The 15,889-nt window shown below is 33.9% G+C and overlaps 1 pseudogene; it reads left to right on the forward strand.

Annotated features, from left to right (window-relative positions):
- The first annotated feature begins 11,688 nt into the window (after positions 1-11,688).
- On the forward strand, positions 11,689-15,563 carry LOC100813495 (6-hydroxynicotinate 3-monooxygenase-like; annotated as a pseudogene).
- Positions 15,564-15,889: the final 326 nt, after the last annotated feature.

Genomic DNA, 15,889 nt, shown 5'->3' on the forward strand with positions numbered 1-15,889 from the left:
CCCACGTTATGTGCACGTTGCACATTTCTTTGTATTTTATTATTTTGGAAAATTTGTTACTTCTGAATCTGGTCCATTTTTCATCCACATTCATCCCATATCTTTGCAAAATATATTTGCAACCACCTTCAGTAACAAATCACGTACCCATCATCTCATGTACTGATAACTTCTTATCTCACGTCTGATAACTTCCTATCTCACGTTCTGATAAGAAGTTGAGAGAGCTCTGTGATGGACAGACTCTATAAATAGGATGGGGTGCTCTCAGTTTTGTATCACCAAACCCACTTCTCTATTCAGAAAAAAAAAAATACACCATCTATTTAGAGTGAGTAAGGGTCTGGAAGAACAAAACTGTCTTTCAGGTTCGTGTGTGAGCCGCTTCCCGTTCGATTTGCAATGGCTGGAGGTACGCTTGTAATTCCTTTTAATTTCCGCTGTTTGATCTAAATATGCTATTTAAATTTATTTGCATGTTTAGATCAGTGTATGTATATTTTTACATTTGGTATCAGAGCCTATTTGTACCTCTGTCTTGCTTATTGGGTCGTTCCTATGTGGAGTTTATTTTCTGAGTATATGGGTGTTATGTTTTAAGCCTCCTTAATTCAAAATAACATCAAAATTAGGAATGATGTGAGTTTTCTAATTTTTCTATGATTTAAAACGTATTTTTGGGTGTCTAAAATGCATATAATGTGTGGGTTTTTCGAAATTGAGGTAATAATATTTTTTTTTTTTTTTACCACTGCTGGAGGTTGAAGACGAAGTCTTGTGGGTTTTGTTTACTGTGTTGGAATTGTTAATATACATTTTAAATTAACAATATTAAACAAAGCACGGCTTAGTCTAGTGGTAGATGTGATGTGTATTATCTCATTGTTCTGGGTTTGAATCTCGTTGTTGCCTTTTGTTGTTTGTTTTCGTTTTAATTAATTAAAAGGAAGTATAAATGAAACGAAAACACCTTATGCTGGTTTCGAACCCTCACCCTACAAGCATGAAAGGACTCCCTTTGCCGCTAAGCTACTGCAATTTAATTGTTTATTAACTGCAGTTCACGTGTATTTATAACTTCTGAAGGATAAATCATTTATGCACAAACTGTTTAAAAATTGTTTGTCTCTTAAGTTATGTTGAACATGCAATATTATGTTAAATACTGGTATGCATTGGATTTAATCCTTTAAAGTTTATTAGATGTTTAATGAATATACGTGCAATGTTATTTTGAATTGGTATACATGTAATTTTTTATGATTCAATATTGAGCACATTTGCATTATTAAGTATGTTTATGCAAGGATTATTTTTAATGTTAAGTGATTAATATAATTTTATTAAATTAGAGAATAGCCACAACATCTTTAATTGAGTAAAATTATATACTAAATTTATAATCACATTAGAAATATTAATTGTGATTAATCATATGTAATGTGATGAAATCTACCCACAGGAATTTTGTTATATTTGTATGATTAATTAGGATAAAATATTAAATTATATTTCTTAATTTACCCACAGGAATTAAGGAAAAGAACATGATTTAATAGTTTTATCATAAAGTTGCATGATGGATCTAATTGAGTAGGACTTTAGCCCACAGGCAAGTTTTGTGTCACTAGATTCATATATTGAGACATGATTTGCATTGGCAAAACATGGCATTTGTTTAGTCTCAAATTTTCTTAATGAGCATGTGTGTTTGTTTGCAGTTTCACAATCTATGAATATTTCTTGTGACCTTCCCATTTTGAAAGGTGATAATTATAAGGTTTGGAAGGAAAGAGTTCTCCTTCATTTGGGCTGGATGGATATTGACTATGCTATAAGGAAGGATGAGCCACCGGCTATTACTGAAACTAGCGAACCTGATGCTGTTGATCTTTATGAAAAGTGGGAGAGATCTAATCGTCTCTCCGTTATGTTCATAAAAACCAACATATCCGCTAGTATCCGGGGTTCAGTTGACCAGTATGATAAGGTCAGAGATCTGTTGAAAGCCATTGATGAACAGTTTACAACCTCTGAGAAGTCACTTGCTAGCACACTCATTATGCAATTCTCTTCCATTAAGCTTACTGGAACGAGAGGTGTGCGTGAACATATCATGCGCTTAAGGGACATAGTGGCTCAATTGAAAACCTTGGAAGTTACCATGTCTGAATCCTTCCTGGTACATTTCATTTTGTGCACCCTACCTCAACAGTATACACCCTTCAAAATCTCCTACAACACACATAAGGATAAATGGTCTATTAATGAATTGATGACCATGTGTGTTCAAGAAGAGGAGAGATTGATAATGGAAGAGGGTGAGAAGGTAAATTTGACTACTTCTAATTCTGGAAAGGATAGGAAGAAGTCTGTAGGCACCAATAAAGGAAAGATTCTGACTCAACCAACAATTAAAAAGGAGTCAAAGTGTTTCTTCTGTAAAAAGAAAGGACACATGAAGAAGGACTGCCCCAAATTTAAAAGTTGGTTTGAGAAGAAAGGTACACCATTTGCCTTTGTTTTTTATGAATCTAATATGATTAATGTGAATCATAATACATGGTGGATTGACTCTGGTTCTACAATCCATGTTTCTAATACCTTGCAGGGTATGGAAAGCCTAAGGAAGCCAGTGGGAAGTGAGCAGTGCATCTACTCAGGGAGTAGGATGAGCTCACATGTAGAGGTCATTGGAACGTGCGTCTTAGTCTTAAGTAGTGGCTTTAAATTACATTTGGAGAAAGTTTTTTATGTTCCTAGTTTCTGTAAAAACTTAATTTCTGTTTCTAAACTTGCACCTTTGGGATTTTATTTTAATTTTACAGACTTTGGTTTTAATTTACTAAATAAATCTGAAATTATTGGTTGTGGTCAATTGGTTGATGGTCTTTATACGATTGAATTGCAAAATGACGCTACTTCTATGCACGTTTCTGTTGGGTTAAAACGATGTATTGTGAATGAAGAATCCTCTATGTTGTGGCACCGGAGATTAGGACATATCTCTATTGAAAGAATCAAGCGATTAGTAAATGAAGGAGTACTTAGTACTTTGGATTTCGCTGATTTTGAGACTTGTGTAGATTGCATTAAGGGTAAGCAAACTAACAAGTCTAAAAAGGGTGCAAAGAGGAGTTCTAATTTATTAGAAATCATACATACAGACATATGTTGTCCAGACATGGATGCAAATAGTCCGAAATACTTCATAACCTTTATAGATGATTATTCACGATATATGTATCTCTACTTACTTCATTCTAAGAATGAAGCTTTAGATGCCTTTAAAGTTTTTAAGGCTGAAGTTGAGAAACAATGTGGAAAACAAATTAAGATCGTGAGATCAGATAGAGGTGGGGAGTACTATGGTAGATACACAGAGGATGGACAAGCACCAGGTTCATTTGCGAAATTTCTTCAAGAACATGGGATTGTTGCCCAATACACTATGCCTGGTTCTCCGGATCAGAATGGTGTGGCAGAACGAAGAAATCGAACCTTATTAGACATGGTGAGAAGCATGAGGAGTAATGTAAAGCTTCCTCAATTTTTGTGGATTGATGCTCTTAAGACGGCTGCGTATATATTAAACCGAGTTCCAACCAAGGCTGTCTCAAAGACACCTTTTGAATTATTCAAGGGTTGGAAACCAAGTTTGCGACATATACGCGTTTGGGGATGCCCGTCTGAAGTAAGAATCTATAATCCACAAGAGAAGAAACTAGACCCTAAGACTATTACTGGGTATTTCATTGGATATGCTGAAAGGTCTAAAGGGTATAGGTTCTATTGTCCATCCCACAACACTAGGATTGTGGAATCAAGGAATGCAAAGTTTCTTGAAAATGACTTGATCAGTGGGAGTGATCAATTTCAGAACATTTCTTCTGAAAGGGATCACTGTGAAGCTGAACCTTCTGGGACAAGTAATAGGTTGGTAGTCATTCCCACCCCTCAAGTTAAAATGGGTGTTAGACAACCAGTGATTGAAGTTCCACAAGCTGTTGAAAGTGATCATGTAGATCGAGTTGTTTGTGAGGAACAACATGATGATATTGAACAAACTGGTGAAGAACCAGTTGAACAAGTTCCTCAGCAAGATGACCAAACAACATTAAGAAGATCTACTAGAATAAAAAAGACAGCAATTCCTAGTGATTATGTAGTGTACCTACAAGAATCAGACTACAACATTGGAGCCGAAAATGATCCTGAGACGTTTTCACAAGCCATGAGTTCTAAGGAATCAAATTTGTGGTATAATGCTATGAGGGATGAGATGGATTCTATGGCATCTAACCAAGTTTGGGATCTCGTTGAGTTGCCTGTTGGTGTAAAAGTCATCGGATGTAGATGGGTCTTCAAAACAAAGAAAGACTCAGAAGGCAACATTGAGAGACATAAGGCAAGACTTGTTGCTAAAGGATTCACTCAAAGAGAAGGAATCGATTACAGAGAGACCTTTTCCCCTGTATCTAAAAAAGACTCTCTTCGAATAATTCTGGCATTAGTAGCTCATTTTGATCTTGAGCTGCATCAAATGGATGTGAAAACGGCGTTCCTGAATGGTGATCTAGAAGAAGAGGTTTACATGAAACAACCTGAGGGATTCTTATCTAGTGTTGGTGAGCACTTAGTCTGCAAGCTTAATAAGTCCATCTATGGATTGAAACAAGCCTCCCGCCAATGGTATTTAAAATTTCATGAGGTCATTTCTTCATTTAGCTTTGAAGAGAATGTCATGGATCACTGTATATACCAGAAGGTCAGTGGGAGTAAGATTTGTTTCCTTGTATTATACGTAGATGACATTCTGCTTGCGACTAATGATAAGGGTATGCTATATGAGGTGAAACAATTTCTCTCAAAGAACTTTGATATGAAGGATATGGGAGAGGCATCTTATGTCATAGGCATAAAGATCCATAGAGAAAGATCTCGAGGCATTTTAGGCTTGTCTCAAGAAACCTATATCAACAAAGTTTTAGAGAGATTTAATATGAAAGATTGTTCACCAAGTGTAGCTCCCATTGTGAAGGGTGACAAACTTGCTTTGAGTCAATGCCCCAAAAATGATTTTGAGCGGGAACACATGAAAAATATTCCATATGCTTCAGCAGTCGGAAGCCTTATGTATGCTCAGGTTTGCACTAGACCTGATATTGCATTCGCTGTTGGAGTTTTGGGAAGATATCAAAGTAATCCAGGTATTGACCACTGGAAAGCTGCAAAGAAAGTGATGAGATATCTTCAAGGAACAAAAGATTACATGCTCATGTACAGACAAACTGATTGTCTGGAAGTGATTGGCTACTCCGACTCAGACTTTGCTGGTTGCGTTGATTCACGAAGATCAACATCTGGTTATATTTTTATGTTAGCCAGTGGAGCTGTATCTTGGAGAAGTGCCAAACAAACCTTGACTGCTACTTCCACTATGGAGGCTGAGTTCGTTTCTTGTTTTGAGGCTACCTCGCATGGTGTATGGTTGAAGAGTTTCATATCTGGCCTTAGAGTTGTGGACTCTATTTCTAGGCCATTAAAGTTGTATTGTGACAACTTTGCTGCAGTGTTTATGGCTAAAAACAACAAAAGTGGAAGTCGAAGTAAGCACATCGACATCAAGTACTTAGCCATAAGAGAACGTGTTAAAGAAAAGAAAGTGGTCATTGAACACGTCAACACTGAGTTAATGATTGCTGATCCTTTAACTAAAGGCATGCCACCAAAGAATTTTAAGGATCATGTAGTACGAATGGGACTTGGTTCCATGATGTAATTTCATTGTACGTACATTTGTTATTTTCAATGAAACTCTTATTCAGTTAGATATTTTCTCATATCGTTTTGTGCACATATTTATTTATTTCGAGAAAAATCATTCGGTTTAGATATAGAATAAACATATGGTTTATTCATTAAGTTGAGAGCTAGTGTTGAGAGACTTGATATATTGTGGTACATGGAAGATACTACTCATCATCAGAGGACCTATCGCCATGACTCATATATTATGTTTCTTGTTATGGTTGATGTTGAGTTAAATGGACCAAGTGGGAGAATGTTAGAGGCCCACGTTATGTGCACGTTGCACATTTCTTTATATTTTATTATTTTGGAAAATTTGTTACTTCTGAATCTGGTCCATTTTCCATCCACATTCATCCCATATCTTTGCAAAATATATTTGCAACCACCTTCAGTAACAAATCACGTACCCATCATCTCATGTACTGATAACTTCTTATCTCACGTCTGATAACTTCCTATCTCACGTTCTGATAACAAGTTGAGAGAGCTCTGTGATGGACAGACTCTATAAATAGGATGGGGTGCTCTCAGTTTTGTATCACCAAACCCACTTCTCTATTCAGAAAAAAAAAAATACACCATCTATTTAGAGTGAGTAAGGGTCTGGAAGAACAAAACTGTCTTTCAGGTTCGTGTGTGAGCCGCTTCCCGTTCGATTTGCAATGGCTGGAGGTACGCTTGTAATTCCTTTTAATTTCCGCTGTTTGATCTAAATATGCTATTTAAATTTATTTGCATGTTTAGATCAGTGTATGTATATTTTTACAGTTGGGGGAACAACTATGGTTGATTCAAGATAATATGTGGTCGAAAACCGCGATTCCGAGGGCGCGCCATTCGTTATCGTGCCCCTCCACGACGTTCGTTAGCACCGCGCTGAGCGCAATCGTGGTTTCCTCCAAAACGGCGTCGTCGTTGGGGACACCGCGCTGCTTTGCGATCATTTTTGCCATGGCGCCGGTGAGGATGTGGCGATTGGAGAGGAGGCCGACGAGACGAGAGGAGGAGGAGGAGGTGGGAGAGGAGGAGGCGGAGGGCGGTACGGAGGTCGGAGGAGTGAGCGGAGGTGGTGCTCGGCGGACGAGCGGTGGAGAGGTGAAAGTGCGGCGGAGCATGGAGGGGAGCAATAGAAGAGTGAATTGGGATTGGGAATGGGAAGGGAAGAGAAGCAAGCAGAGCAGTGAGTGTGGAGAGAAAAAGAGAGAGGAGTGACCGTTGATTTTGAGCTTTGCGGCGTCGCGCAGAATGCGAACCCTAATCAAAAAACCTTTTTTATTTTTTAAAAAATGAAACGGTTTTCTAATCACACCCATAGTAGAAATAAGTCGTCAAATTACCAAAATGCCATTGCATAATGCCTACAAAGACAGTCCTCAAAGACCATCGTAATTATGTTGCTGTTATTTACAAAAATGTCACTGAGAGACAATCTAAAATGATTTCTGGAAACTGCCTTAAAATGTATGTCATAAAAATAACTTTTTTTTAATAGTGAGATGCATTGTGGCATTTCGTGTGATTGAAAATCACACCACAATTAATTAGTTACCGTTGGGGACCACAATTTAGAACCATTAACTTCTTAAGCACTTAATGTACTGCTTTTGTTTAGTTTTGAACAATCAACAAGATCTTATAAATATGTATGTACTCATCTAAATATATGGCCTTTTACAAAGGAGATTGTGTCTTGTATGAATGTATGTATGATTAATCATGAATATGCATATTTTGCCAATGTATGAGTTCTCAAAATCTCATTACTCCATCATTCTTTGTTTTTTTTTTTGTATTTTTTTACTCTGTTCAAACTGCAGCATGCCATGGATTGATGTCTCAATGAACTTCAAAAAGATTCGATTTTAAACCATTTGGATCAGATATGTTATACTAGTACTTTGTTAGAGGGTAATAAATATAGATAAAATAGATTATGTATTAATTTATTGATTTTTATAATAATTATTGTCATATTAATAATAATGTTAAATTAGCCGTAAAATTATTTTATATTATTTGTGTATGATTATTAAACTCGTGAATATATTTTATTTCACCTCTTCTACACATTTTCATTAAAAAAATAATACAAAACATAAAAATCATATTATAATTAGTTTTAGATTTTGTTAAGTATGAATTTGATTTAATCTCAATTTTCGGCAATTGATTTTGTAATCAACGATTGTAGGTATATTTTATCTTTTAAAATGCAGTCTAGAGGAGTCAAATCCAATAAAAAAATTTCATATCTGTTTTTATTTTTAATTATTTAAATTTTCAAGTTTTACCATTTGCATTGAATTAGATGATTTATTAGTATGCCTAACCACGTCAATAACTCAAGTAAACTTAAAGAATGCAACATGCTAAATTAAAAAACATTGAGTTCTTATCCATTGGTCTGTTGAACTGTTTGATTTATTTTCATCCTTATTTACATCACACGAACAATTTTTGTAAAAAATATATGTATATGTTTTTTTTTAAATAAATATATTTGTTAGTTTGACTCACCCATCTCATTTTTACATCTCTGGATGTTTAAAACTGGCAAAAAAAAATTAATTTATCATTTCAATGATAATTTTTTCATTGGATCGGACTAATTGAGGCATCGTATCTGGGCTTCTCCTAATCAAGTTTGGGTGTTGCTAGGCGCACCCAGCATTTTCATATTTTTTTTTCCAATTTTGTCCTTTGTAGTTCATCTGTAAAAGTTTTTTTTTTTATTTTTTTTGAAAAATATATGTGACAAATTAATTTAAAATTAATATCCCAAGCAAGAATCGAACATATAACTTTCAGGTTATTAGCACAACACTCTAACTAACTAAGCTAATGAGCCAATTATATTATAAAATAAATAATGTTATTATACATAACACTAAAATTTCTAATATATATTTAATGCACATGTAAATTTAAATGATAAATTTTGTGACAATTAATTTTGATATAAATCATACGAATTATTTAATCTGTATTTTTTTATAAATAAAAAATATTTACTATTACAAAATTTAATATATATTAAATTTTGTAATAGTAAAAAAATTTAATGCACAAATGAGTAATTTAACATATTAGTAATTTAAAAAAAAAATTTAAGGAATAAAAAAAACAAAAAGCCAATACGGATGAAGTTCATCTGTATAAAGCATACGGATGAAGTTCATCCATATTGGTTTTTTGTTTTTTTTTTTAATTTCTTAAAGTTTTATTTTTTGTAATTATTAATATGTTAAACTACTCATTTGTGTATTAAATTTTTTTACTATTAAAAAATTTAATATATATTAAATTTTGTAATAGTAAATATTTTTTATTTATAAAAAAATATACAAATTAAATAATTCGTATGATTTATATCAAAATTAGTTGTCACAAAATTTATTATTTAAATTTACAAGTGCATTAAATATACATTAGAAATTGTAGTGTTATGTATAGTAACATTATTTATTTTATAATGTAATTGACTCATTAACTTAGTTGGTTAGAGCGTTCTTAGGAGTACATAACAAGGCACACCACACAATGGATATGTCAGGTCACTCTTACTAAATAAAATCATAGGGAGACCAGTCAGGGTCACGCTCTTTTGCGAGAATGTCTCTCCCTCCTGATTGAGGTCCAACCCCTAAAATAATTTTTGCATGCAGCTCATGAATTATATAATACCCACAACCTCACACTCGTGTGTTTAAACACGTTTAACACAATTGCACTACAATTTAACACTGGTTCCTAAATAGGAAACCTATATTTTCTCTTTAACACTGGTTCCTAAATAGGAAACCTACACTTTTTCTGTAGCATTACGCATCAACACTTTTCTCAAGATAACACTAGTTGGGTTATTGTACAATTCACAGCTTACAACACAAGTAATGTCACATCAAGTGTTAACCACACACTTATTTACAACCAAAACTCATTCACAATTTCACATCTCATAATGTCAGAATCCATCATCACATGTTTACACGTATCTCACAAATTAACACATGTTCAACTTTGAACTTATACTCAATCTCAATAACAATACTATAATCTCAAAGCAACATGTTATTCCATAATTCATCACATATTTCATTCATAGACACTGCTCATGAATTATACAATACTCACGACCTCACACTCATGTTTTAAACATGTTCAACACATTGCGCTACAATTTAACATTGGTTCCTAAATAGGAAACCTACACTTTCTCTTAACACTGCGCATAAACATTTTCTCAATATCAACACTGGTCGAGTTATTGTATAATTCACAGCTCACAACATAATTATTATCACATAAGTGTTAAACACACACACTTATTCACAACCAAATATCATGTTCACAATTTAACATCTCATAATGTCACAATCAAGTATCTCATGTTTACATGTATCTCACAAATTGACACATTCCACTTTGTACTACTCGATCTCCATAATAATATTATAATGTCATTATAATAATTTATTACACCTCATAACTCATATACACATCACACAATACTCATATTTGCATGACAAAAACATATATATATATATATATATATATATATATATATATATATATATATATATATATATATATATATATAGCAAATCAAGCTACATTATTTTTAATCAAGAGAGTTTTTATAACAATTAATTTAATATTACATCAAAAGAAATTACCACTAGGCATTAACCTTACAGCATTCTTTAATTTATTATTTTAGCATTACAATAAATATATACACATAACATGTTGATCATCGTCGTAGAAAAATTAGAACAATATAATAATTCGTATAAAATAAGTCATTGAATAATATTATTTAGAATATAATTCACGTTAATAAAAAGAACTCAATTTTTTTAAGGGTTCACACTCAACACAAGAATACATCAATTTCATAGTAATTTCTCATTGGGACATCAATTGGTTCATCAAACATATATAATTCACAGTTATAATTATAAGGATAAAATAAAAAATTGCGGAAACACCCCAAAACCCATTCCAATTGATACTCTAAGGATTCCTACACATGTTCTCACTAATCCCCAATTGTGAATAACTCATCCCTTACGTCGATGTAGTCGCTCAAGTGTTCTCCATTATCAATTATGGCGTTTCTAGTGCTCTCTAGAGCTCCTCCTCCGATTGCTCTATTAGGGTTCCCAAACGTTAGAGAGAAGGAGAAGGGATTGAAGCCTCCATTTTGTACTGCCTTCGTGAGATTTAGTTCTCTCTCCACGAATATTATTTCATAAGGTGAAGGTTTGCGGAATAGAATCGTGAACCACATATCAAACTTTCACGACAATTCAACGGTTAACGAGTCCGGGATCGTAGTTTTACTGAGACAGTTTTGAGTTTCTGTGAGAAAGAAAAAGTTTCAATAAAAAGGGTTTTTCTCTCAGCTCCGATATGATTTCGTAATTTCCAACGGTGAGAAGGTTCAGAAATGAGTTTCAAACCTAGTGCTCAAAGTTCACGACGATCCAATGGTGAATGAGTTCGAGATCATCGTTTTTCTAAGATAGGTGTGGTGGTATGTGGGAAAAAGATAGGGTTTTTGGAGGAGAAGGGAAAACGAAATTGAGAGGAAGAGAAGGCACAATCAGTGTGAAAACTGATCTAACACGTCTCTATTTATAGTTAAGGTTATTTTTTACTCTATTTATTTATTTTTATTATTTTATAACAAGAAATTTTATTTTCTTCCCTATCAAATGAATAAAAAAAATACCATTTTTATTTTTTCTCAAACCATTATTCTAATTAATAAATTTATTTCTCCTTATTTATTTAATTATAAAAACCTCATCATTTTTCTAAAACTCTATTTATTTATAAATAACAATCCTTTTTAAATTAATTTACGAAAAATGGGATGTTACACCCACTGGTGCTGGTCTTGGTCTCAACTCTTTGTCCCAACAAATCATTCACTATTGGCTTCCACCACACCCACAACAAGAACAACTCCTTCACAACACCACTTTACCACTCACCATTGACCAGGTGCCACCCTTTTTGGTTTCATCATTTGTATTAATACTTGTCGATATATATTCTTAGTTTTCTGGTTATTCTTAATTTTTGTATGTTTTTCTTATTTCAAGTTGTCTCACTGTCTCTATGGAGGCTATTCTTTTGTTCATTTCTTATGCCAGTGTGTGGTATCCCTGTTATGCTTTAATTATGAGTGATTGGCTTGTGTTTCTTAGATATGAGAGACTACCTTGCTTTGGAGAAATGCCAGGAACACCTTCTCACACACATTCCCCTATTGGTTGAAATTTATTAGAAATTCCAAAATTTTGTGGCACCTACATTTTGTCACGATTTTGTAGTTTTTAATAAAATCTTTGTTTTTCATTGACAAATGTTAGTTTGCTGGAATGTTAGTTTTTTTAGCAGAGGAGATCAAACCCGTGACCTTTTCCATCTTCCTTCTCCCTTAACCATCCAACCCATCTTATATCTCTAGTTTTCAATAGATTTTAACCAACTGTAAAGAGTGTTTTAGAAGGATTGAGATAGACATTGTGTTGCTAGCACTCCCTTGCTAAATGTTAATTAATTCAACTAGTTTCTTTGAATTCTGATAATGATTTGTGGATGATCCAAAGTGAATATTGTAGTCCATATATGAACATTTAAGAGACCAAGAGACAGGAGATTGATCACATTTAACTTTGATTATGCCTTTCTTTGAATTTTTTTAAATTTGATGTCTAATTGAGATTAATGGTGTCATGTGATTCATGTATCTGATTTCAACTAGTGGGATAAAACTTTTGTTGTTTTTGTTGTTGCCATCGTCATCGTCATCGTTGTATGTGTTTATTTGAATGAGCGGTAGTTAGTTAACACTTAGGTTTGGAATTCCAAAGGATAAAACCAATAAAAAGAACCCTTTTGATTATCTTGATGTGTGGTTGAAGTAGAAATCCTATGAGAAACTATAGTCTTTCTCATAAAAAAAAGTCTTACGTTTTTTCACCTGAGCAGAACCATGCAACTAATAGTGAGAAGAAGGTCACCTTCACATTGACCAAAGATGAGAGTTTTTACTTCATAGCAGCACATTGGGTTGATCTTCATGGCCTTCTGTACAATGCATTGCCATCAAATGTATTTTTGTGGGGTCATCTTTTTCTCTCTTTCCATTTTGCTGATGATAAGGGTCCAGTCATAGTAAAGGCCAAAGTACTAGAAACTAACAAGGTTGTAGGGATAGTAGGGGATTTGCTTGTTGCAGCAGATGGTTGTCTCTCTTCCATCCACTAAAAATATCTCCCTGATTTTAAACTCAGGTTTGTATTTTAAAATGATAATCTCACCTGGTGGGATAATGCTTTTGTTGTTGTTTGTATTTCAAAATAGAGCTTACATCTACTTTTCTTTATCCTTTTATCTGAACAGATATTCAGGCTGTTGTGCATGGAGAGGGGTTCTTGAGTTTTCAAATGTTGAGAATTCAAAAACCATCACTGGCATCAGAAAGGTATACCCTGATGATAAGGGTCCAGTCATAGTAAAGGCCAAAGTACTAGAAACTAACAAGGTTGTAGGGATAGTAGGGGATTTGCTTGTTGCAGCAGATGGTTGTCTCTCTTCCATCCACTAAAAATATCTCCCTGATTTTAAACTCAGATTTGTATTTTAAAATGATAATCTCACCTGGTGGGATAATGCTTTTGTTGTTGTTTGTATTTCAAAATAGAGCTTACATCTACTTTTCTTTATCCTTTTATCTGAACAGATATTCAGGCTGTTGTGCATGGAGAGGGGTTCTTGAGTTTTCAAATGTTGAGAATTCAAAAACCATCACTGGCATCAGAAAGGTATACCCTGATGATAAGGATCCAGTCATAGTAAAGGCCAAAGTACTAGAAACTAACAAGGTTGTAGGGATAGTAGGGGATTTGCTTGTTGCAGCAGATGGCTGTCTCTCTTCCATCCACTAAAAATATCTCCCTGATTTTAAACTCAGATTTGTATTTTAAAATGATAATCTCACCTGGTGGGATAATGCTTTTGTTGTTGTTTGTATTTCAAAATAGAGCTTACATCTACTTTTCTTTATCCTTTTATCTGAACAGATATTCAGGCTGTTGTGCATGGAGAGGGGTTCTTGAGTTTTCAAATGTTGAGAATTCAAAAACCATCACTGGCATCATAAAGGTATACCCTGATCTAGAAAAATGCTTGTACTTTGACTTGGCCTCTAGCACACATACTGTGTTGTATGAGCTTCAAAACAAGAAGCCAGAGCCTAAAGTTAAGGTAACTTTTTTCCTCTCATCCTATACTTACGAGATACCCTTGATTTATAATAATCCTGAAATGAATTTTTCTGTCATTTTTCTCCTCAAAACATACTCCTAATAAGGTCTATAAACTTTCTAGCATAGTCTCTACTTTGATCTCAAATCTAGTGTGTATTCATGCATCCATTTGTTACCACATCGGCTTGTGTTAATTGTATTTTAACACTTGGGGGCGAAAGTCTTCACTTTTAAGGGAACATCAGTGACAATGAAAGTAAATAGTGACGTGATCCAGAAGATGCACCAAGAAGCAGAAAAAGTTTGGATTCCTGAGTTGGTAAGGGTCATAAAGGAAACAAGTGACCTTTTCTTAAATTTCATATGTGATAGTGATCCCTTAGAATGCGTTTGGATAGAGAATTTTAACTAAGGAAAGTAATTTATTAGAGAATTTAAATTTATTTAATATAAAATTCATTGTTTGGATATTTTTTAATGAAGAATTTAAATTTTTGGAATTTTAAAACATAATTTTAAACTAAAAATGTGGAATTTTAATTTCCTTTTAAAATGTGAGAAATTGGAATTCTCTTCTTGATAGAAGAATCTTCCAAAATGTTCGTGTATTTCCTTTATAACCTTCATCCTCTCTTCCACCTGAAAGTTCCTAAAATCTCGTTCTCGAACTTGCGACTCTTCCCTCACATCAATGATCCTCTTCAAGAAAATGTTTGAGCTCGCAGAGCATCGATCGGGTGCGGATGTAGGAGAATACATAGAATTGCACCCGCCGATCAGGAGAACAGTCGTCGCTGCCTATCACGCAGTGGAGGTGCTCGCTGATGCAGAGGGTCTGGGCCATGCCTTACATGTTAATTGAATGTTGTGGTCGGGTATGATGATGTACAACGTTGTATCTCGGTTCCCTTGTGACTCTCCATATCATGTTGCATCAATATTCTTCTCTTTACATTCATTTTCTTACACCTCACAATTTTTTTTATTCAAACACAAAATTTTGAAAATAAAAAAATTTTAATTGAAATATTTAAAATTTTTATAATTTAAAGTTTCTTAGAATTTTAAATTTTCTCATTCAAACATACTCTTAGAAAAGGTCTTTTAGGTGAATGTGGTATTGGTAGGGGATGTAGCTCACCCTACAACTCCTCACTGCTTTAGAAACACAAACATGTCTATATTGGATGCAGCAGTGCTAGGCAAATGCATAGAGAAATGGGTAGCAGAAAAGCTTGAATCAGCTTTAGAAGAGTATCAGTTCATTAGGCTACCAGTCACTTCCAAGCAAGTTCTGCATGCAAGGCATCTCGGGCGGGGTGAAACAAGGGATTAATTGGGCCAGAGGACTACCAGGAGCTTCTACCAAGGAACACACCCTTTTTTAATGATGTGCCTTTGCCACTTGCTTTAATACCATCTTCCATTTCGCATCTGATTGGATATAGCATTGTGTTTTATTAATGCTTTGAAAATAGATGTCTTACAACCATTCATACAACTGTTTGCACAACCCTTTCCCATAACTGAGAGAACATAATTATTCGTTTGTCTTCTTTTTTTTATTCAAGTCAAAAAAATATTAATAGTAACGAAAAGAAGTTAACGTTGACAATTATTTCAATGACAAATTCGTCCATTTGTGTCATATAGGCTATTTTATTAATGGTGACAAATGAAAGTTAATGATCGAATATATTTGTTACACTTTTTACACTTTTGAAACTAAATTTTACATTTTTATTTTTCAGATACGCATTTGTCAACAAATTATACATGTAAGGACAAAA

Source organism: Glycine max, chromosome 14, assembly GCF_000004515.6.
Source record: "Glycine max cultivar Williams 82 chromosome 14, Glycine_max_v4.0, whole genome shotgun sequence".
Classification (NCBI taxonomy): Eukaryota; Viridiplantae; Streptophyta; class Magnoliopsida; order Fabales; family Fabaceae; genus Glycine; species Glycine max.